Source organism: Hordeum vulgare, chromosome 5H, assembly GCF_904849725.1.
Source record: "Hordeum vulgare subsp. vulgare chromosome 5H, MorexV3_pseudomolecules_assembly, whole genome shotgun sequence".
NCBI classification, from domain to species: domain Eukaryota; kingdom Viridiplantae; phylum Streptophyta; class Magnoliopsida; order Poales; family Poaceae; genus Hordeum; species Hordeum vulgare.
Window position 1 is genome coordinate 45,648,874 of NC_058522.1, and position 25,998 is coordinate 45,674,871.

Sequence of the window (25,998 nt, forward strand, 5' to 3'; positions counted from 1 at the left end):
GCAAACTACTGAAATGGTGGAACTACTCATCAGAGGCTTACAAGCTTCCTGTACATTATTTATCTAGGCCTCCGGAATTCGTTTCACATTACTACCATACTCCACAAGTCACGCAAGACTGTGAACGTACGGCTACTACCATACTATCCTTCCGCTCACAGCTTAGGCATCCGCATAGAACATCTCATAGAGATTACCTCCATGACCCGGAAGCTCAACCTGCGGATCAGGAAACACTCTAGCCTAAGATCCCTGGGATCCATAAGGACACGGATGTGGCCTTGGTCCCCTGACTGGTGGTAAGAGGGGTCCCCGAAGAGGTGTGACTCCTCCTATAGCTGGCCAGTCAACGTGGTCCGGAAGATGGTTCCTAACAGGGTTCAGCATCTCCATCTCTCCATACCCTGTCTGGACTACCGGTGCCAGCTGCGTCAAAGTTGTCCACAGACGGGCACGGGTAGCATAAAGCTCCATGCGGAGAGCACGAGCATCCTTGTTTGTGTTATCTAGCATCTCAACAGTGGACTGCAGAAGTGGATCCTCCATAGAAGAATCAAAATAGACTCCACTGAGGTATCCCTCTTCACCAGACTGAGAGGCCGGAACATAGCAGAACTCTGAATTCTGCAGCAGTGCATGTCTCGCTCTCATAATAGTCAGCATTGAATAGGCAGCATCTTGTACTGCCATGTCAACAGTGACTCCCAACCCATAGGACCAATGGATTGGCTTCTCAGCTCCAGGGTAGTCTGGAAATACCCTAACAGTGCAGATGTACTGGCTCTGGTTGAAGTCTCGGTACTGTTCCTCTACCGTGTACTCGGGGTACCAGCGGTAACCGCACACCGACATCACCCTGACCAGCATGGCCGTATGACCCGGTACATCAATGCAGCTGGTCAGACGTACCACCTGACGAGAAGGACGGCCAGGCATCTGTAAATAGAGAGTAATGCAAAAGCATTAGAGCTCCGAATGCAAAATTGGGCAGCATAACGGCTGTAAATGCTCGAAAACAAATTTTGAGACAACCCAAAAATGGAATAGCGTAACCACTCAACTATCAAGTTCAACTCTCTGGTCACCAAACTTACTTCCTGCTTCCTAGGAATAAAAGAAACCCAATATCTCTCGACCCGTAGTCCTATAAGCTACCGATCGGAAACACGGGCCTAGGAGAAGATGAGAAATCTAGTCCTTAATTCCCGCGGAAAAGACGAGGATGACCAGGATAGAATATCTTGAGAAGAGAACAAGAGTGTTACGTTCCCTTCCACAAACAATTCCCTTATATATAACTAAGAAATTCTAGACTCAACTTCGACCAGTTTGGCTTAGTAATCCTACAGTCAGTCAGGCTCTGATACCAACGCTGTCGGGACCCCGATCCTAAGCCATAGGAATCTAGCCTGTAACTCATCGCATCCCTTTGTGGTCTCACGCATGGTTAACTCCACGGCTGCAGCCTTACCTTAGCCGGGACCGTTTGCGTCTTTTGACTCACGTATGCGATAGTATCGCTAGCAATCCAATGTCAAAGAACCCGGATCGACATGTCTAGTCATAAACCAAAGTGGCAGTACCGCACAAGGACAGGCATACATGACCCAACAAAGCAGGTGTCGGTCACCGGCGAATGTAGACGAGTCGTAGCAAGCTACAAGGACTCCATTACATCGCGTGACATTTCCCCAAAGGGGACAGACACAGCAGCTAAGAAGGACACATGCCGGTCAACCAATGTGTCCGGAGCAGTCGCGAACTACCAAGGCTCGTTGGACCACAAAGGGGCATTTCCTTGTAAGGAGTGCTACTAAAGTTTACGACTAGGTAATCGAACCCCATAGATATCAAGTACGACACACGTACGCATGGCATACCGATATGTGTAGATACATCGATGGCATCACAACATAACCATAAACATACAAGCTTTATTTAAGAGGCTCGGAAGAGCCACACACATAATATTACAAATTAAGGGTCTCACGACCCATAATAGCAGTCATACAATACAAGCCAGCGGAAGAGTTATAAACTGTCTAGGTACAGACAGTGCAACTAGAAGGCACATGGCCTGACTATACTACAGAGGCGACGTAGGGCCAGATCGTAGCTGGGACACCAGCTACTCGTCGTCGTCGATGTCTACGAAGAACCCTCCATTAGGGTCATTAGCAACCTCTGCAACATTTATTAAGCAAACATGAGTACGAAGGTACTCAGCAAGACTTTAGGAGAACTAACTACTCATGCAAGGTATCAAAAGGTATTGTGGGGTTTCATGCGGAAAGCCAGCATTTGACTCGTGGCTAGACAACTTGCATTTTTAAATTAGTTTTGACAACTTGATTTCTCGCACACGAGTCCACTAACACCACAACAATACACTATCATGGAATCATTCCGTCTCCATACGGAAATGCCGTCCACAACACTCACGCTTATCTTGACAATTTTATGAGTAGCCATTGAAGTTATCTATGAACAACATATGTCTCCAAGTAGTCCATATCCGCGGACGCGGCTATTCGAATAGATCATAACCCTGCAGGGGTGTACTTCGTCACACACGCTCCCGCCACTTATCGCCATGTTCACGTCATGCACCTCGGCAACCTTCAAGCGGAAGCCCAGCGAGGGAGTCGGCCACGACCGTTAACCACACTAGTACCTAGTCCAGGTTTATCGCCTATCTGAGAGTAACCCGTACGGAAGTCCGGCCGAGGTTTCCGCCACGGCCTCAAACGATGTGCGCAGGGTTCCCAAGCCCACCATCCGGGTGCCACTTGGTACACCGTGCCACTGCCTACCGCATCACAGTCCACCTCTCAGGTCAGCACCATGCACGGCCTCCAGCATTACTATAAACACCAGAAACTACTTGCAACTCCTGGACCGAGTACTACGCGATTAATAGGTCGAGCGGGGTCATATTTCAGGGCCCAGCATGTGGTAGTATCTAGTCTTGGATTACATACACGGAACTCAGTTCCTAAGGACGGTTCCAATGAAACAACCCGCCATGTACTCCTACACAGCCTTTCACCGGTACCTTTACCAAATCAAGTTCAACACACGACCTTTGCTCACCGAACACATTCCACATTTCTGTTCATCTCCCAGATGACAGACCATAGACAACTCTAAGCATAGCATGCATAGCAGGATAAGGCACATCATAGCTCAAGCAACTACCAGGTATGCTAGGTTGCAAGGTTCGGCTATTTACTGTGACAAGGTTAAGTCATGCAAAGGAAGTGGGTCCAACTATCGTGGCAAAAGCAGTTGAAGCATTTGATCCTAATGCAATAAATAGGTGCAGGAGCAAGAACATAGGAGTTATCGGGATGATCAAAAGGGTTGCTTGCCTTGTTGCTCAGAGGAGGAACGATATCCGTCAGACGGATATTCGGTGGAATCCGGGGGTGCGGAGCCTACCGAAATGAATGGCAACATTCAATAACAATCATATGCAATCAAAATGATGCATGAGCATGGCATGAGAATGCAAGTGATAAGTTATTATAATCAAGATGTTTTAGGTTTAGAGTTGATTTGAATCACATTCGAATAGCAATTCAAACGGGTATTCTCGGATACCGCTTTAATTGATTCGACCTGATGCTCAGATCAACCTAATGTTAACATGCATGAAATGTCATGTTATGGTACTGATTTATATCTAGGGCAGTGTGTGATCATTGCATTTATAATGAAATTTGGATATTTTTGCAAATTCCATTTATAAAGTGATTAAAGAATTGAGTTATTCTTTATTTCACAATTTAGGGTCCTGTAACTTTTTCAAACATAGTTGAAAATAGCATAATCAGAATCCTTGAATTTTTCTGAAACTTTTTCATATATAAATTATTTTCATTGGAGTTACAGATTAATTTCTATGATTTTTGCAATTTTTAGCAATTTCCTGAATTAGTTTTATATTGGAAATTCCATTTATTGCATCAGGCTGACGTCAGCAGGTCAGCCGACCTGTGCAGGTCAAACCTGACAGGGGGGCCCCACTGGTCAGCCTCTCTGGGACTAATCCCACGCTGACCAGCCCCTAATTGGGGTTTGACCAGGCGTGGGGCCCTCTGTCAGCGACTGAGGGGAGGGCGATTACGCCCTAATGGTCGGCCACATCGACGGCCACCGGAGGGTGGTCGCCGGCGACCAGACCCGTGGCGGAGGGCTCGCCAGAGGCGATCCAGACGGCGCTGCACATCACCAAAACGCACGTGGTTTGCAGCTATAGCATGCTCGCGAGGTGGCCGATCTGGCAGGACCATCTGGGGAGGCTAGGGTCGCCGGAAAAGGCGTCGGCGACGAGCCGGAGCGGCGGCCGAAGCTCGGGCGTCGTCGGGGGCTTTGAATCAGAGGGATCCACGCTCAGTTCTTAGCTGCTACGGCATCTACGCGTCGTCCTGGAGCTGATGGTGCCCTCAGAAGGACGAGCTGGACATCGGAGGGCTACCGGAGACGAGCGGCAGCGGCGGTCCTCGTCGGGCTCCGGTGAAACTAGGGCTAGAGGAGGGGATCGACGGGGAAAACTTAGGGGAAATGACCGCATGCTCACGGGGAGTGCAGAGCAGAGCTCAGACGGCTCGGGGAAGGCCTGGGAGCGACGAATCGACGGGAGAGGTCCGGCGGCCGGAGGAGGAAGACGACGGCGTTGCGGGCGTTGCAGGGCGCGAGGAAGCTTCGGCTTCTGCAGAGACGACCAGGGCGACGAGGCGGAGCTAAAGGCGTGCTCTGGGAGGGAATCCTATGGCCAGGGGCACGGCCAGCTCGAGCTCGAGCTCGGCTCTAATGGCGGCAGCAGGGAGAAGGAGGGGATCCGGGAGGAGGGGAGGAACCGAGGCGGGGAATGGATAGGGGAAGCTCTGGGGAGCTTATCCCCGTCATCGCCAGCGCGAACCGGCGGCCAGGCAGGCACGCAGGTGCATGGCCGCGCCGGAGGAGGCGGCGGCCACCTCCTGCTGCCTACTGGCGCGAGGGAGGGGACGAGCGGGGCGATGGGCCGGGCGAGGCTTGGGCGACAGGTAAGTCTTTTCCTTTTTCTTCTGTTTTTTTTCTGTTTTGTTATTTATTACTTTGCTAATTATTTCAGCTCCAAAAAAAAAAGTAAAAACTATTTTAGACCTCCTGAAATAATTGTTATAATATCCCCACTCATTTCCAAGACTTTCAACATTTTTGGAAAATTATAGTTTCTGATTTCAAATTTTAAATTTGAAACCAGTGGCTTTTTGCATTTATTTAAAAAGCTTAAAGTGTCAAGAGAATAGTTTTCTCCAATGCTCATTTACTTTCATGATTTATCAGAAAGTTTGAACATTTCTTGAGGCCATTTTGGGTTCATTGATTTTGAACTAGTTTGAGATTTCCTTTAATTGAAATGGTGGCTAGGGTTTTGAGTTTTTCCTTTGCCACTTTGTTGTTTTTGTTGAAACTTCTTGGATGCAAATGCAAAGAAGACATGAGCACAATGCTATCTTGGTTAAGGGTTAGGGATGTGACATTAGGTTTGAGTACTCTGCAGAGTTTTGCACACGTTCCCCACAAGATTTGATCGCCTCCGTGTATGTCCTCGCACTTCAGGGGGTTTGAAGACTGGATGATCAAAACATGGTCTTTCAACGGGTCCATCTGAATCCCTGTCGGTGCCCATCCAATCCTACCATTCTTCTACATCTGCTAGCACCGCCTGTCCAGAGACGCCGCGTTGTCCAACCAAGCCAGAGCCCATAATGACTTTTGGCTGTGCAGGTAAGCCTTGGGTCTTGAAAATATCCGTCCGTCTCTTTGAGCCTGGGTGAAGCTTTCCGCAGTATGTCATCGCCTCTCCAGCATCCCGGGTCATCCACTGGGTTCTCTAGGGAGCCAATCAACCGTCCTTCACCCAGAGTTGCATTGCGTCCGAGGTCTTGAAAATCTTGTCTTAACCGGTCTTGATTATTTAATCAACCTCGCATCACTCGTGTTATGCACTCAACCGAAATCCCGGCTACTCAAGCATAGCAATATGAAATTTTTCGTCCCGGGGCCAAGTATCGGGGTTGTTGGGTGCCTACCACATGATACTACAATCTATACTACAATTTCCAAGTACCTAAGCAGCATGCAATTGGGCATAGGATGGTAGTATGATCAAAGTGACTTGCCTGGTATTACTTGATGAAGATAGTCGCTCTCAAAATCCTGATAATTCTACTCACCACACTCCGAGCAATCTATCGTAAACAAATAGCATTCAATAAACATTCATGCCAAAAAGGAAGAACCAAAAGAACATAAGAACAAAACATGTCTTTGTGCAAAATAACAACATACTAAGGTTTAATAAAAAAATAGGTTCTAAGTGTGTTGTAAAGTGAAGGTGCATGAATGAGATCAAAAGAGTTAATGGACGAGGAACCATTGCTATATAAGCTCGACTTGCATACACTATGGGAGATGATCAAAAATATTGGGAGAACAACATGAATGTTGTTTGACAAATAGTATACGACATAAGAATTTATTTGTAGAAAGAATTTCTTGAAATGGAGCACTACAACGCAAGTTATAGCGAATTGAAGTATGAATAGAATTTGAATTCCATAAAGGTCAAAAGTATTTGAATTGGAGCATGGTTGTTATGAATAGGAAATTACATAACACTAGTGTTTAGGGGCAAAAGAAATCAATGAAAAAGGTGCTACTGTTTGCAAGGTAAGATCAAATGAATGTTCGAATACAAATTTGAATCGCTCAAATTTGTAAGGTTCAAAGGTCGAAACTAATGATGTACTGGATATAGGAGATCAATATGAGAGTGTAGAAAAAAGAATTACTAGATTTGAAATAGCGGATCAAAAGATACAAATATTTGAATATAATATTGAATCGGCTTAGAACGATGTGAACACTTTTGGGCACTAATAGATAAATCTGATTTGATCAAAATTATAAGTTGAAAAGTTAGAACTAATGATACAAACGGGAATATTACTTTGATACGAATCCGACGCAATTGGATTCATCTAAAACGGAGCTATGGATAAAAAGATATGATCAAAAGAAGTTTGAATATGAATATAAACAAATTTCGAAATTTGAAAATTTCAAAAAGTTGATATGATAGGTTCACAGGATAGGTGGGATCAAGACGAAACTCTAGGCGTTGGTTTCATCAAATTCGGATAAACTAGTAAAAAGTTATGGCTATTTGAAAAATCAGGGCCAAGCTGTTTTACGGAAGAAAAGTGATATGTCTAAAAGAATTCTAATACTAATGTGTAAATACGAAGACTAATTAATATATCTAATTACTCTACCGTATACTAGTGTAGGAATTCTAGTCTAGAAATAATAAACTACGGGAGTACAAAAAATACGACGAAAAATACCTTTAGAATGCAGAGTAAGAATTAATTCCAATGAGGAGACGACTTCCAGAAATCCCGCCGAAAAGAAGGAAAAAATATTTTTATTTAATAAATCTAGTTAAACCAAAAGATTGATTTAACCCGAAATAGATGATTTTTGGATGCTCCTATGGGTCTATACTTATAGGTGGAAGGGAGGTCTAATGGTCCATAGATAGGCAATGTGGGACTAAACATATACGTAACGTGGAGATAAAAGAAACAAAGCCTCTCATGGGCCAGGTAAAGGTTCGGCCGGCCGCAAGAGGTTATTCATGCGAGCCGTGCCTTTTTTTTTTGAACAATGTTTTTTTCTTTAAAAAAAAGTGAAGAAAACGTAAAAAACGAAAATAGAGAGAACATTTTATATAGGCATATTATATATCAAAATTTTCAGAATAAAATTTTCTAAAACATGAACATATTTTCAAAACCAAAAAAATGCTTTTTTAAAAAAATTATTTTTTTGCAATAACTTTAAAATGAAAAGGAATTTGAATTTCAAATAAATTGCAAATACTTAAAATTTGAATCAAGACAGTGTCTCTGATTTTGGAGGGTCATTTTCCTCCTCTTGTTTGATTTTTTTTTAATCAAAGGGTTTTGAAAATATTCAAACTCAAAATTGAAAAGGGATTCAAAATAGAAAATTTTGGGAAAGTCATTTTATTCCCTCTCATTTTTTTTGAGAAGTTTCAAATTCCACTCAAGTTTCAATCACTCAAACAAACAAACAATCAATCTAATAATTATATTAACATTCCAAAATTTATAATTTTGGGATGTTACACAAGATTGGGAGCTTGATGAAGGTAAGGAGTTAGGTATGAATTTCAAGTTTGATTGCGTTAAATCCTTTGTTGAAAGAAATACTTTTTGTCATTTTAGCGCTAAGTATGGACTTGACTCTGAGATAGTAGCTTCATTTTGTGAATCATTTGCTGCTCATATTGATCTCCCCAAAGAGAAGTGGTTTAAATATCATCCTCCCTTAGAAGTCAATGTAGTTAAACCCAATCCAGTTGAAGAGAAAGTCATTGCCTACAGTGATCCTATTGTTCCCAGTGCTTACATTGAGAAACCACCTTTCCCTGTTAGGATAAAGGATCATTCTAAAGCTTCAACTGTGATACGTAGGGGCTACATTAAAACACCTACACCCCCTGAGCAAATTAGAGTTGAACTTAGCATTGCTATTATCAAAGATCTCCTGTCCGACAATGTTGATGGCCATGATATTCACTTCTGTGAAGATACTGCTAGAATTGCTAAACCACATGCTCGAGACAAACATAGGCCTGTTGTTGGCATGCCTGTTGTTTCTGTTAAGATAGGAGATCAATGTTATCATGGTTTATGTGATGTGGGTGCTAGTGTTAGTGCAATACCTCAATCCTTATATGATGAAATAAAAGACGAGATTGCACTTGTCGAGATAGAGCACATTGATGTCACTATTCAGCTTGCCAATTGATACGTCTCAAACGTATCTATAATTTTTTATGGTTTCATGCTGTTATCTTGTCATCTTTGGATGTTTTATGTACCTTATTTATCTTTTTTGGGACTAACTTATTAATTCAGTGCCAAGTACCAGTTCCAGTTTTTTCTGCGTTTTTGGCTCTTTTCCGATCTGATTTTGGAACGGAGTCCAAACGGAATAAAATGGCCAAAATAAAATTTTCCCGAATGGAAGAAGATCAGGGGGCTTGAGGGCCAAGCGAGGAGGGCTACAGGGGGCCCACAAGGCCCCTATCCGCCACCAGGGGGGTGTACAGTAGGCTTGTGGCCTCCCTGGCGCCCCCCTGACCTAGCTCCTTCGCCTATATATTCCCTAAAATACAGAAAAAATCAAGGGATCCACGAAAATACTTTTCCGTCGCGGCAAGCTTCCGTTTCCGCGAGATCTCAGCTGGAGACCCTTCCCAGTGCCCTTCCGGAGGGGACTTTGGAGTTGGAGGGCTTCCACATCAACATCATCGCCCCTCCAATGACTCGTGAGTAGTTCACTTCAGACCTACGAGTCCATAGTTAGTAGCTACATGGCCTCTTCTCTCTCTTGGATCTTCAATACAAAGTTCTCCATGATCTTCATGAGGATCTATCCGATGTAATCCTCTTTGGCGGTGTGTTTGTCGAGATCCGATGAATTGTGGATTTGTGATCAGATTATCTATGATATATATTTGAGTCTTTGCTGATTTCTTATATGATGATTTGATATCCTTGTAAGTCTCTCCGAGTCTTGGGTTTTGTTTGGCCAACTAGATCTATGATTCTTGCAATGGGAGAAGTGTTTGGTTTTGGGTTCTTACCGTGTGGTGACCTTTCCCAGTGACAGTAGGGGCAGCAAGGCACACATCGTGTAGTTGCCATCAAGGGTAACAAGGTGGGCTTTGTCGTAGATATGAGATTGTCCATCTACATCATGTCATATTGCTTAAGGCGTTACTCTGTTATTTTGGACTAAATACACTAGATGCATGCTGGATAGCGGTCGACGTGTGGAGTAATAGTAGTAGATGCAGAAAGTATCGGTCTACTTGTTTTGGACATGATGCCTATAGATATAATCATTGCCATAGAAGACGTCACGACTTTGCGCGGTTCTATCAATTGCTCGACAGTAATTTGTTCACCCACCGTCTACTTGCTTTCATGAGAGAAGCCACTAGTAAACACTACGGCCCTCGGGTCTATTCACACCTATCGTTTCCACTTTTGCTTTTACTTTGCTTTGTTACTTTGTTGCTTTTAGTTCTCACTTGGCGAACAATCTATAAGGGATTGACAACCCCTTCATAGAGTTGGGAGCAAGCTTTTTGTGTTTGTGCACGCACTTGTGATACTCCTTCACTGGATCGATACCTTGGTTCTCAAAATTGAGGGAAATACTTACCACCGCCGCGCTACATCACCCTTTCTGCTTCGAGGGAACACCAACGCAAGGCTACAAGGCCGCGGGGAAATCCTTTGCATATTTGCCTAGGAAGTCCCTAAAGGCGTAGCCATAGCACAAGGATTCCTGGTGCCGTTGCTGAGGAGAATCAAGACGTATCCCGTCAGCACGTATTTCTGGTGCCGTTGGAAGGTCTTTTGTTGCAGTAGTAGAAGTATTTCTGGCGCCGTTGCCGGGGAAGGAGAGATCTATCCAAGTAGGTCTCACAAACTCATCTCTTGCATTTACTTTTTTGCCAGTTGCCTCTCGTTTTCCTCTCCCCCGGTTCAATTTTCCGTTTTCATTTGCCTTTCTCCTTTGCCGTTTTCTTTTGCCTTTGCCGGTCTTCTTGCTTGCTTGTGTGCTTGTTTGTTTGTTGAAGTCATCATGGCAGAAAACACCAAACTTTAAGACTTCTCGAGCACTAATAATAATGATTTTATTAGTACTCCGATTGCTCCCGCCACTAGTACGGAATCGTATGAAATCAACGCAGCTTTGATGAATCTTGTTACGAAAGAGCAATTCTCTAGCCTTCCTAGTGAAGATGCCGCATCCCATCTCAATACCTTCATTGAGCTTTGCGGTATGCAAAAGAAAAGAGATGTGGATAATGACGTGATTAAGTTGAAACGTTTTCCTTTCTCGTTGCGAGATCGCACAAAAACTTGGTTTTCTTCTTTGCCTAAAAATAGTATCGATTCTTGGGATAAGTGCAAAGATGCTTACATATCCAAGTATTTTTCGCCGGCTAAGATCATCTCCTTACGTAACGATATCATGAATTTCAAGAAACTTGATCATGAACACGTTGCACAATCTTGGGAGAGGATGAAGCTTATGATTAGAAATTATCCCGTTCATGGCTTGAGTTTGTGGATGATTATACAAATCTTTTACGCCGGCTTGAATTTCGCTTCTCGCAATATATTGTACTCCGCCTCAGGTGGAACGTTCATGGAAATCACGTTAGGAGACGCTACAAAACTCCTAGACAATATCATGACCAACTACTCTCAGTGGCACACTGAAAGGTCACCTGCTAGCAAAAAGGTACACGCAATAGAAGAAATTAACTCGCTTAGTGCTAAGATGGACGAGTTGATGAATTTGGTTGCTAGTAGAAACGCTACTGTAGATTGTAATGAGGTGCCACTATCTTCCTTGACTGAGAGTAGCAACGCTAGTTTGGACGTGAATTTTGTTGGTAGGAAGAATTTTGGCAACAACAATGCTTTTAGAGGAAACTATGTTCCTAGGCCTTTTCCTAGTAACTCCTCTAAAAATTATGGCAATTCCTACAACAACACTTATGGAAATCAAAACAAATTACCCTCTGATTTAGAGAGTAATATCAAAGAGTTCGTCAACTCTCAAAAGATTTTCAATGCGTCCATAGAGGAAAAACTACTCAAAATAGACGATTTGGCTAAGAGCGTTGATAGGGTGTCTTCTGATATTGATGCTTTGGAAGTTAGATGTGCTCCTCCCAAGGTCAACTTGGATGAAACTTTGAAAGCTATGCGTGTCTCCATGAATGAGAGCAAAGAAAGAACCGCCCAAATTCACGCTAGGCATGAATGGTTTAAAAGGGTGCGTTCTAGTGATACAAATCACGAAGATCTTAAAGTGCTTGGTGTGTCTCCTCTTGAATCTTTGTTTTCACGTGTCAAACCTATTGATGAAGGGGCTGGATATGAATCCACTTTGCTTGAAAAACGCCCCAATGATTCGGAGTCCACCTATCTTGATGATAAAGGTGTGGAGAGTGGAGTAGAAGAAATCAAAATTTTGGGTAGTAATGAAACTCCCACTTTGGATTTCAAGGAATTCAATTATGATAAGTGCTCCTTGTTTGAATGCATTTCTTTGATGCAATCCATTGCAAACTCTCGACATGCTTATAGCGAAAGCAAAGCCTTTACCGCGCATATCGTAGATGCTATGATGAAATCTCTTATAGAGAAGCTCGAATTAGAAGTCTCTATACCTAGAAAACTTCATGATGAGTGGGAACCTACTATAAAAATCAAGATAAAAACTATGAGTGCAATGCTTTGTGTGATTTGGGTGCTAGTGTTTCCGCGATTCCAAAGTCTTTATGCGATATTCTTGGTTTTCATGAGATTGAAGAGTGTTCTCTTAATTTGCATCTTGCGGATTCTACTGTCAAGAAACCCATGGGAAGGATCGATGATGTTCTTATTGTTGCAAATAAGAACTATGTACCCATGGATTTCATTGTACTTGACATAGATTGCAATCCTTCATGTCCCATTATTGTTGGTAGACCTTTCCTAAGGACTATTGGTACTATCATCGATATGAAGGAAGGGAATATTAGATTTCAATTTCCTTTAAAGAAGGGCATGGAGCACTTTCCTAGAAAGAAAATAAGATTGACTTATGAATCTAAGATGAGGGCTACTTATGGTTTGAGCACCAAAGATGACTATACGTGATTCCATCACCTTTCGCCTAGCTAAGAGCGTTAAACAAAAGCGCTTGTTGGGAGGCAACCCAACGAATCTATCCTTTTTATTTCTGTTTTGTGTTTTCCAAACTTTCATAATTCTGTTATGATTGTGTTTTTTGTGTTTCTTTTTGCGTTTGTGCCAAGAAAAACCGTTATGATTAGTCTTGGGGATGATCGTTTGGTCATGCTGGAAAAGATAGAAACTTTATGCTCACGAAAAGAATTTTCCTTCTTTATGTAAGATCTTTTGAGTTGATTCTTTTTTATGCGGATTGCTATGCAAATTCTTCATCCTGTCGTAAGTTTTCAGAATTATTGAAGTACCAGAAGTATACGAAATATACAAATTTCTACAGACTGGTCTGCTGTTAACAAATTCTGTTTTTGTTGTGTTGGTTGCTTATTTTGATGAAACTATGGATAGTATCGGGGGCGTATTAGCCATGGAAGATTGAAGATACAGTAACCCAACATCAGCATAAGTAGAATTTAAGTTTTCTACAGTACCTAAGGAAGTGGTGGTTTGCTTTCTTATACTAATGTTATCACGAGTTTCTGTTTAAGTTTGGTGTTGTGAAGTTTTCAAGTTTTGGGTGCAGTTCTTATGGACAAAAATATAATGAGTGGCAAGAGCTCAAGCTTGGGGATACCCAAGGCACCCCAAGAGATTCAAGGATGCCGTAAAAGCCTAAGCTTGGGGATGCCCCGGGAAGGCATCCCCTCTCTCGTCCTCAATTCATCGGTAACGTTACTTGGGGCTATATTTTTATTCACCACATGTTATGTGTTTTTGCTTGGAGCGTCTTGTATCGTAGGAGTCTTTTATTTTTGTTGTGTCACAATCATCCATGCTGCACACCTAGAGAGAGATACATGCACTCACCGTGATTTTGTCGAGATTCACTTATATCCTTTGGTAGACAATTCAGCTCACTTGTGCTTCACTTATATCTTTTTGAGCTAGATACTTTTCCTCTTTTTGCTTCACTTATATCTTTTAGAGCACAGCGGTGTGTGGCTTGGTAGTTGATCTATGCTTTGAAAGTAGTCTCAAAAGGGGTAGTTATCCAAAGGGATACGAAAACTTCCACCTTCATGTGCATTGAATAGTTAGAGAAGTTTGATTCATCTCAATTAGTTTTGAGTTGTGATTGCGGTAATATTGAAGTTATGCTAGTAAGGTGTTGTGGATCTAGACATACTTGTGTTGAAGTTAGTGATTCCCGTAGCATGCATGTATGGTGAACCGCTATCTGATGAAATCTGAGCATGATTAGTCTATTGATTATCATCCTTTGCGTGGCAGTCGGGATTGCATGATGGTTTTATACCTACCAGCCCTTCCCCTAGGAGTCTGCGTTGAATGCTTTGTTTCGATTACTAATAAAACTTTTCCAACAAGTATATGAGTTCTTCATGACTAATGTTGATTCCATGGTTTAGATGCACTTTCACCTTCCACCATCACTATCTTCTTAGTGTCGTGCAACTTTCGCCGGTGCACAAAACCCACCATTAGCCTCCCTCAAAACAGCCACCATACCTACCTACTATGGCTTTTTCAAATTCATTCCGAGATATATTGCCATGCAACTACTACCATGACATGTGCCACCACGTCTACATTGCCATTGCATGATCGTAAGATAGCTAGCATGATGTTTCCATTAATGTCTATGCCATGCTAGATCATTGTCACGGTACACTACCGAAGGCATTCCATATAGAGTCATCGTTGCTCTATGTTTTGAGTTGAAAGTGTGATGATCATCATTGATGGAGCATTGTCCCATGTGAGGAAATAAAAGAGGCCAAAGAGCCCACCAAAAAAATATATGAGAGAAAAAGAGAGAAGGGACAATGCTACCACCTTTCCACACTTGTGCATATTAAGCACCATGATCTTCATGATTGAGAGTCTCTCGTTTTTTCACCACCATATAGCTAGTGGGAAATTTTCATTATATAACTTGGCATGTATATTCCAATGATAGGCTTCCTCAAAATTGCCTTAGGTCTTCGTGAGCAAGCAAGTTGGATGCACACCCACTAGTTTTCTTTAAGAGCTTTCACATACTCTTAGGTCTAGTGAATCATTTGTATGGCAATCCCTACACATTCACATCCATATCTATTGATGAGCATCTCCACAGCTCATTGATATGCCTAGTTAATGTGACCATCTTCTCCTTTTTTGTCTTGCAACCTCCACCACACTCCACACCACTTATAGTGCTAAAACCATGGCTCACGCTCATGTATTGCGTGAGAGTTGAAAAGGTTTGAGAAAGTAAAGGTGTGAAACAATTACTTGGCCAATACTGGGGTTGTGCATGATTTAAATTCGTTGTGCAATGATGATAGAGCATAGCCAGACTATATGCTTTTGTAGGGATAACTTTCTTTTGGCCTTGTTATTTTGAAAGTTCATGATTACCTTGCTAGTTTGCTTGAATTATTATTGTTTCCACGTCAATAGAAAACTATTGTTTTGAATCTAATGGATCTGAACATTCACGTCACATAAGAGGAGTTACAAAGGACATCTATGCTAGGTAGCATGAAAACATCAAAAATTCATTATTTATCACTTCCCTACTCGAGGACGAGAAGGAGTTAAGCTTGGGGATGCTTGATACGTCTCAAACGTGTATATCATTTTTGATGGTTTCATGTTGTTATCTTGTCATCTTTGGATGTTTTATGTACCTTATATATCTTTTTTGGGACTAACTTACTAATTCAGTGCCAAGTACCAGTTCCTGTTTTTTCTGTGTTTTTGGCTCTTTTCCGATCTGATTTTGGAACGGAGTCCAAACGGAATAAAATGGCCAAAATAAAATTTTCCCGAATGGAAGAAGATCAGGGGGCTTGAGGGCCAAGCGAGGAGGGCTACAGGGGGCCCACAAGGCCCCTATCCGCCACCAGGGGCGGCGGCCAACAGGCTTGTGGCCTCCCTGGCGCCCCCCTGACCTAGCTCCTTCGCCTATATATATTCCCTAAAATACAGAAAAAAATCAAGGGATCCACGAAAATACTTTTCCGCCGCCGCAAGCTTCCGTTTCCGCGAGATCTCATCTGGAGACCCTTCTCGGTGCCCTGCCGGAGGGGACTTTGGATTTGGAGGGCTTATACATCAACATCATCGCCCCTCCAATGACTCGTGAGTAGTTCACTTCAGACCTACGGGTCCGTAGTTAGTAGCTAGATGGCTTCTTCTCTCTCTTGGATCTTCAATACAAAGTTCTCCATGATCTTCATGGAGATCTATTCGATGTAATCCTCTTTGGCAGTGTGTTTGTCGAGATCCGATGAATTGTGGATTTGTGATCAGATTATCTATGATATATATTTGAGTCTTTAATGATTTCTGATATGCATGATTTGATATCCTTGTAAGTCTCTCCGAGTCTTGGGTTTTGTTTGGCCAACTAGATCTATGATTCTTGCAATGGGAGAAGTGCTTGGTTTTGGGTTCTTACCGTGTGTTGACCTTTCCCAGTGATAGTAGGGGCAGCAAGGCACACATCATGTAGTTGCCATCAAGGGTAACAAGGTGGGCTTTGTTGTAGATATGAGATTGTCCATCTACATCATGTCATCTTGATTAAGGCGTTACTCTGTTCTTTTGGACTTAATACACTAGATGCATGCTGGATAGCGGTCAACGTGTGGAGTAGTAGTAGTCGATGCAGAAAGTATCAGTCTACTTGTTTCGGATGTGATGCCTATAGATATAATCATTGCCATAGATTACGTCATGACTTTGCGCGGTTCTATCAATTGCTCAACAGTAATTTGTTCACCCACCGTCTACTTGCTTTCTTGAGAGAAGCCACTAGTAAACACTACGGCCCCCGGGTCTATTCACACCTATCGTTTCCACTTTCACTTTTACTTTGCTTTGTTACTTTGTTGCTTTCAGTTCTCACTTGGCGAACAATCTATAAGGGATTGACAACACCTTCATAGCGTTGGGAGCAAGCTTTTTGTGTTTGTGCAGGCACTTGTGATACTCCTTCACTGGATCGATACCTTGGTTCTCAAAACTGAGGGAAATACTTACCACCGCTTCGCTACATCACCCTTTCCGCTTCGAGGGAACACCAACGCAAGGCTCCAAGGCCGCGGGGAAATCCTTTGCATATTTCCCTAGGAAGTCCCTAAAGGTGTAGCCGTAGCAGAAGGATTCCTGGTGCCGTTGCTGAGGAGAATCAAGACGTCTCCCATCAGCACGTATTTCTGGCTCCGTTGGAAGGTCTTTTGTTGCAGTAGCACCGAGAGATACTATCTGCCCTGTGGGAATTGTTAGGGATGTTAAAGTCTTGTGTGGTAAAACGAAGTATCCTGCTGATTTCCTCGTTTTTGCTACCGCACAAGATAGCTTTTGTCCCATCATATTTGGTAGACCTTTTCTCAATACCGTCAATGCTCATATTGATTGTCAGAAGCAAACTGTCACTGTTGGTTTTGAAGGTGTGTCACACGAGTTCAATTTCTCCAAGTTTGGTAGACAACCTCATGAAAAAGAGTTGCCTAGTAAGGATGAAACTAGTGCCCTAGCTCCTACTAATCCTTTAGAGCAATACTTGCTTGAGCATGAAAACGATATGCATATGGATGAAAGGGATGAGATAGATAGAGTTTTCTTAGAACAATATCCTATCCTTAAGAATAATTTGCCTATTGAACTACTTGGGGATCCACCCCCACCAAAGGGTGATCCTGTGTTCGAGCTTAAACAGTTGCCAGATACTCTTAAGTATGCTTATCTTGATGAAAAAAGATATATCTTGTTATAATTAGTGCTAGCCTCTCAGAGCATGAAGAAAAGAAGTTATTAAAAACTCTAAGGAAGCACCGTGCTGCTATTGGATATACTCTTGATGATCTTAAGGGCATTAGTCCCACTCTATGCCAGCACAAGATTAAAACTGATCCTGATTCCAAACCAGTTGCTGATCATCAACGCAGATTAAGTCCTAAGATGAAAGAGGTAGTCAGAAAAGAAATACTAAAGCTCGTGCAAGCAGGTATTATCTATCCTATTGCTCATAGTGATTGGGTAAGTCTGGTGCATTGCGTCTCTAAGAAGGGAGGTATTACCGTTGTCCCTAATGATAAGGATGAATTGATCCCACGGAGGATTATTACTGGCTATAGGATGGTGATCGATTTTAGGAAGTTGAATAAAGCCACTAGAAAAGATCGTTACCCTTTGCCTTTTATCGACCAAATGCTAGAGAGACTGTCTAAACACACACACTTCTGCTTTCTAGATGGTTATTTTGGTTTCTCCCAAATATCTATTGCACAATCTGATCAGGAGAAAACCACTTTCACCTGCCCTTTCGGTATCTTTGCTTATAGACGTATGCCTTTTGGCTTATGTAATGCACCTGCCACCTTTCAAATATGTATGATAGCTATATTCTCTGACTTTTGTGAAAAGATTGTTGAGGTTTTCATGGATGACTTCTCCGTTTACGGGTCTTCTTTTGATGATTGCCTCAGCATACTTGATCGAGTCTTGCAGAGATGTAAAGATACCAATCTTGTCTTGAATTGGGAGAAGTGCCACTTTATGGTTAATGAAGGCATCATCTTAGGACATAAATTTCTGAAAGAGGTATTGAAGTCGATAAGGCTAAGGTTGATGCGATCGAGAAAATGCCACACCCCACATATATCAAAGGTATAAGAAGTTTCCTTGGTCATGTTGGTTTCTACAGGAGGTTCATTAAAGACTTCTCTAAGATTTCTAGGCCTCTTACCAATCTCTTGCAAAAGGATATTCCTTTTGTGTTTGATGATGATTGTGAGGAAGCCTTCGAAATACTTAAGAAGGCCTTGATAACTGCACCTATTGTTCAACCACCTGATTAGAACTTACCTTTTGAAATCATGTGTGATGCAAGTGATTATGCTGTTGGTGCTGTCCTAGGGCAAAGAGTTGATAAGAAGTTGAATGTTATTCACTATGCTAGTAAAGCTCTAGACAGTGCCCAAAGAAACTATGCTACTACGGAGAAGGAATTTTTAGCAGTCCTGTTTGCATGTGAAAAGTTCAGATCTTACATAGTTGATTCCAAAGTCACTATTCACACTGATCATGCTGCAATTAAGTACCTCATGGAGAAGAAAGACGCTAAACCTAGACTCATCAGATGGTTTCTCTTGCTACAAGAATTTGATTTGCACATTGTCGACAGGAAGGGTGCTGATAACCCTATAGCAGATAACTTGTCTAGGTTGGAGAATGTTCTTGATGACCCACAACCTATTGATGATAGCTTTCCTGATGAGAAATTGAGTGTCATCAATACTTCACGTAGTGCACCGTGGTATGCTGATTATGAAAACTATATCGTTGTCAAATATATACCACCTAGTTTCACATACCAGCAAAAGAAGAAATTATTCTTTGACTTGAGACATTACTTTTCGGATGATCCTCACCTTTATAAGCAAGGAGTAGATGGTGTTATTAGACGTTGTGTACCTGAACATGAACAGGGACAGATCCTACTGAAGTGTCACTCCGAGGCCTACGGAGGACACCATGCGGGAGATAGAACTGCACACAAGGTATTGCAATCAGGTTTCTATTGTCCCACTCTCTTCAAGGATGCCTATAAGTTTGTCTTGTCTTGTGACGAATGTCAAAGAATAGGTAATACCAGTAAACGTCAGGAAATGCCTATGAATTATTCACTTGTCATTGAACCATTTGATGTTTGGGGCTTTGATTATATGGGACCTTTTCCAAAATCCCACGGGTATACTCATATCCTAGTTGTTGTTGATTACGTCACTAAGTGGGTAGAAGCTATCCCAACTAGTAGTGCTGATCACAACACCTCTATCAGGATGCTTAAAGAATTTATTTTCCCTAGATTTGGAGTCCCAGATATCTAATGACCGACGGTGGTTCACATTTCATTCATGGTGTTTCTGTAAAACGCTTGCTAAGTATGATGTCAACCATAGAATTGCGTCTCCTTATCACCCTCAGTCCAGTGGTCAAGTAGAGCTAAGCAATAGAGAGATTAAACTGATTCTGCAAAAGACTGTCAATAGGTCTAGAAAGAATTGGTCTAAGAAGCTCGATGATGCATTGTGGGCTTATAGAACTGCCTATAAGAATCCCATGGGCATGTCTCCATACAAAATGGTGTACGATAAAGCATGTCATTTTCCTCTTGAGCTAGAGCATAAGGCTTATTGGGCAATCAAAGAGCTCAACTTTGATTTCAAACTTGCTGGTGAGAAGAGGTTATTTGACATTAGCTCACTTGATGAATGGAGAACTCAGGCATATGAAAATGCCAAGTTGTTCAAAGAGAAGGTTAAGAGGTGGCATGATAAAAGGATACAGAAGCATGAGTTCAATGTAGGTGATTATGCCTTGCTATATAATTCTCGTTTAAGATTTTTTGCCACGCAAGCTTCTCTCTAAATGGGAAGGTCCTTACATTGTTGAGGAAGTATATCGTTCCGGTGCTATCAAGATCAACAACACGGAAGGTAATTTTCCGAGAGTGGTAAATGGGCAGAGAATCAAGCACTATATCTCAGGTACTCCCATAAATGTTGAAAGCAATATTATCAATACCGTAACTCCGGAAGAATACCTAAGGGATATTTATCAGCGTGTTTCAGACTCCGAAAACGAAGAGGTATGCGATTTGGTAAGAAAACAGACTCCAAAACTTTTCCAGTAGGAATTTTTCTCCGTTTTGGAATATTTAGAAAAATAGAAAAATTTAAAGAAGTCCGGAAAGCGCACGAGGAGGCGACAAGCCTGCCAGGCGCGGGCCACCCCCTGGTCACGCCTGGGGGGCTTATGGCCACCTCGTGTGCCTCCCGGATTCCGTTTTCTAGCGGAGTACTCCTTCTGGTCTGGAAAAAATCATTATACATTCTCCCAAAAGGTCTGACCCTCGTATCACCCAAATTTCCTTTGTTTTCATTTCGAGTCATGTTTCCTGCCGTGGATTTGGGGCAGGATGTCTTCTCAAGATTCACAGGGGGAGAGCTATGTGGCCGATTACCTTGCTAACCCCAAGGTCTATGGGGACTTGGATCCTTATGGCTGGACCACTGATGAGGAAGAAAATTATAATCCCAAGGGGAAGGAACAAACAAGTTCCGATGAGGAGGAGGCTCCTCTACCTCAAATTGGACACACGCATGTGGAGTTCAAGAAGTCGAGCCTCCCTGACTCATGGAAGAAGCCTAAGACTTTTTTTATCCCTTCTCGTTTCTTGTAGGAGAGTAAGCAGGAATTATGCCAAAGGGTGTTGAGGCTTGAAGAGAAAAATGATGATCTGAGGGAGCAGAATTTTATGCTCAAGTGGAAATTAAACAACTTCAGGACCTCTGCAACAACTCCACTACCATCACCTCCAAAGGAAGACAACTGAGCATGGGTATGGGCAATCCCCTTGGCTTGTGCCAAGCTTGGGGGAGTTGCCCCGGTATCGTATCATCATCACATATTTTTCCTTTACCTTTGTTTTAGTTTGTTCCTTTTTGGTTTTATCTTTCTCTAGTAGAATAAAGGTCTTAGTGTTTTAGGCTTGAGTTTTGCTTTGTGTCACCCCCGATGTATTCGAGCTCATGAGCCATATAATAAAGAGTGTCTTAGTTAAGGGCCTTGCCTCATGCCATGATCAAAAGAATGAGAAAAGAACAAAAGCATGAAAAATCATGTAGTGATCTTATGGGAAGTGATGGCTTCACATATAAAAAGAATGATGATTGAAGCTTGTTGAGGGTAGACAAACGTAGACCTTGGTCATTGTTGCAATTAATAGGAAGTGATAAAGAAGGAGAGGTTCACATATAAATATATCATCTTTGACACCATCTATGATTGTGAACACTCACTACACTATTACATTCTTAGAAGTAGAAGTTGGACAAGGAAGACAACATAATGAATTGTGTTTGCTTGGTTCCGAACAATGTTATATGACTAGAGATCCCTTAGCATGTGACGATTGCTTCCACCTCATATTAGCCAAACCTCCCGCACCAAGTAGAGATACTACTTGTGCATCCATAAACCTTTAACCCAGTGTTGCCATGAGAGTCCACCATACCTACCTATGGATTGAATAAGATCCCTCAAGTAAGTTGTCATCGGTGCAAGCAATAAAAATTGCTCCCTAAATATGTATGATCTATTAGTGTGTGGAAAATAAGCTTTGTACGAATCTGTGATGAGGAAGACATAAAAGCGACAGAGTGCATAATAAAGTTCTTTTATCACAGGAGGCAATATAAAGTGACGTTCCTTCACACTAAGAGGACACACATCCAAACCTCAAAAGCGCATGACAACCTCTGTTCCCTCTACGAAGGTCCTATCTTGTACCTTCACTTTTTGCCCTTGTAAGAGTCATGGTGATCTACACCAATTCCTTATTTCGCCTTTATCTTGGCTAACGTCATATGCTAGGGAAAGATCTATATTTATATGTCAACCTGGAAGTAAGAATTCATGAATTATCATTGTTTACATTACCCTTGAGGTAAATGGTTGGGAGGCGAAACTATAAGCCCCTATCTTTCTCTGTGTCCAGCTGAAACTTTGATCTCATGAGTACCACGTGAGTTGTAGCAAATGTAGAGAACGAAAAGATGATTGAGTATGTGGATTTGCTTTACAAGCTCTTCTTTGACTCTTTCCGATGTTGTGATAAATTGCAATTGCTTCAATGACTAAAGGCTATCGGTGGTTAATTCTCGATAAGGTTCTAGATCCATACTTTACTTTGTGAAGGAATTATCACTTTAGTATGAGAGATTATATGTTGGTATTGCTGTTCTGACAATGATCATGATGCCTGCATGTTCGTATCTTGTTTTGTCGACACCTCTCTCTCTAAACATGTGGGCATATTTATTAATCTCGGCTTTTTCTTGAGGACAAGCGAGGTCTAAGATTGGGGGAGTTGATACGTCCATTTTGCATCATGCTTTCATGTTGGTATTTATCGCTTTTTGGGATGTTATGACACTTCACGGTACAATACTTATGCCTTTTCTCTCTTATTTTGCAAGGTTTACATGGAGAGGGAGAATGCCGACAGCTGGAATTCTGGCCTGAAAAAGGAGCAAGTTTGAGCTACCTATTCTGCGCAACTCCAAATCCATGAAAATCAACGAGTATTTTTTTGGGATTTATATAAAATACTGGGCCGAAGAAGTACCGGAGGGGCGCCAGCAAGAGGCCACAAGCCTGCTAGGCGCGGCCTCCCCCCTGGCCGCTCCTAGGGGGCTTGTGGGCTCCCACTTGGCCCTCTGGCTCCCCTCTTTTGCTACAAGAAGGGTTTCGTTCCAAAAAAATCAGGAAGAGGCTTTTCGGAGGATTCGCCGCCGCCATGAGGCGGAACTTGAGCAGAACCAATCTAGAGCTCCGGCAGGACGATCTTGCCGGGGAAACTTCCCTCCCGGAGGGGGAAATCATCGCCATCGTCATCACCAACACTCCTCTCATCGGAGGGGGCTCGTCACCATCAACATCTTCATCAGCACCATCTCATCTCCAAACCCTAGTTCATCACTTGTAACCAATCTCCGTCTCGTGACTCCGATTGGTACTTGTAAGGTTGTTAGTAGTGTTAATTACTCTTTGTAGTTGATGCTAGTTGGATTACTTGGTGTAAGAGTTTATGTTCAGATCTTTGATGCTACTCATTACCTCTCTGGTCATTATTATGATTATGCTTAGTGGGTAGTTACATTTGTTCCTCAGGACATGTGATAAGTCTTGCTATAAGTAGTCATGTGAATTTGGTATTCGTTCGATAATTTGATGTGTTGTATGTTGTTTTTCCTCTAGTGGTGTTATGTGAACGTCGACTACATAACACTTCACCATTATTTGGGCCTAGAGGAAGGCATTGGGAAGTAGTAAGTAGATGATGGGTTGCTAGAGTGACAGAAGCTTAAACCCTAGTTTATGCGTTGCTTCGTAAGGGGCTGATTTGGATCCACGAGTTTAATGCTATGGTTAGACTTTGTCTTAATTCTTCTTTCGTAGTTGCAGATGCTTGCGAGAGGGGTTAATCATAAGTGGGATGCTTGTCCAAGTAAGGGCAATACCCAAGCGGCGGTCCACCCACATATCAAACTATCAAAGTAACGAACGCGAATCATATGAACATGATGAAAACTAGCTTGACAGAAATTCCCATGTGTCCTCGGGAGCGCTTTACCTCCTATAAGACTTTGTCCAGGCTTGTACCTTGCTACAAAAGGGATTGGTCCACTTTGCTGCACCGTTGTTACTTTGGTTACTTGCTTCTTGCTACGAATCATCTTGTCTCGCAACTACATGTTACCGATAATTTCAGTGCTTGCAGATTTTACCTTGCTGAAAACCACTTGTCATATCCTTCTGCTCCTCATTGAGTTCGATACTCTTACTTATCGAAAGGACTAGATAGATCCCCTATACTTGTGGGTCATCATGCACCGTTGCGAAGGTTCGTTGTCTTGAAGCACCACGTGATGATTGGGTGTGGTAGATTCTAACATTCGCATACAACGGGTGTAAGCCAGTTTACACACGCAAAACACTTAGGTTGACTCAACGAGCCTAGCATGTACAAACATGCCCTCGAATACTGGAGACCGAAAGGTCAAACATGAGTCGTATGGATGATATGATCAACATGGAGATGTTCACCATTGATGACTAGTCCGTCTCACGTGATGATCGGACACGGGCTAGTCGACATGGATCATGTAACACTTGGATGACTAGAGGGATGTCGATCTAAGTGGGAGTTCATTAGATGAACTCAATAATCATGAACATAGTCAAATAGGTCTTTGCAAATTATGTTGTAACTTGCGCTATTGCTCCACGGTTTTTGATATGTTCCTAGAGAAAACTGAGTTGAAAGATGATAGTATTAATTATGCGGACTAGGTTCGATAAACTGATGATTGTCCTCATTGCTGCATAGAAATCTTATGTCCTTAATGCACCACTCGGTGTGCTGAACCCCAAGCGTCGCGTGTGGATGTTGCGAACATCTGACATACGCGTTTTCATAACTACATGATAGTTTAGTGCATAATGCTTAAATGACTTAGAATTGAGGCACTAAAGACGTTTCAAATGTCGCGGGACATACGAGATGTTCCAAGAGATGAAATTGGGATTTCATGCTCGTGCCCTTGTTGAGGGGTATGAGACCTCTGACAAGATTCTTTGTCTACAAAGTAAAGGAGAAAAGCTCAATCATTGAGCATGTGCTCAGATTGTCCGAGTACTACAATCGCTTGAATCAAGTGGGAGTTGATCTTCGAGATAAGACAGTGATAGTTCTCCAGAGTCACTGCCACCAAGCTGCTAGAGCTTCGTGATGAACTATAAACATATCAGGGATAGATATGATGATCCTTGAGCTATTCGCCATGTTTGACACCGTGAAAGTAAAAAATCAAAAGGGAGCATGAATTGTTGATGGTTAGTAAAACCGCTAGTTTCAAAGAAGGGCAAAGGGCAAGAAGGGATACTTCATGAAATAGCAAACCAGCTGCTGCTCTAGTGAAGAGATCCAAGGTTCAACCCAAACCCGAGACTAAGTGCTTCCGTAATGAGGGGAACAATCACTGAAGAGGAACTACCCTAGATGCTTGGTAGATGAAAAGGATGGCAAAATCGACAAAAGTATATTGGATATGCATGATATTGATGTGTACTTTACTAGTACTCCTAGTAGCACCAGGGTATTAGATACCGGTTCGATTGCTAAGTGTTAGTAACTCGAAATAAAAGCTACGAAATAAACGGAGACTAGCTAAAGGCGAGGTGTGTTAAAAGTATTTCCAAGGTTGATATGATCAAACATCGCATGCTCCCTCTACCATCGAGATTAGTGTTAAACCTAAATAATTGTTATTTGGTGTTTGCGTTGAGCATAGACATGATTGGATTATGTTTATGGCAATACGGTTAATCATCTATGAGAATAATTGTTATTCTTTTTTACTTGAATAATTCAATGGTCTTGCACCTAATATGAATGGTTATTGAATCTCGATCGTAGTGATACACATGTTCATAATATTGTTGCCAAAAGATACAAAGTAGTAATGATAGTACCACTTACTTGTGGCACTGCTGCTTGAGTCATATTGGTATA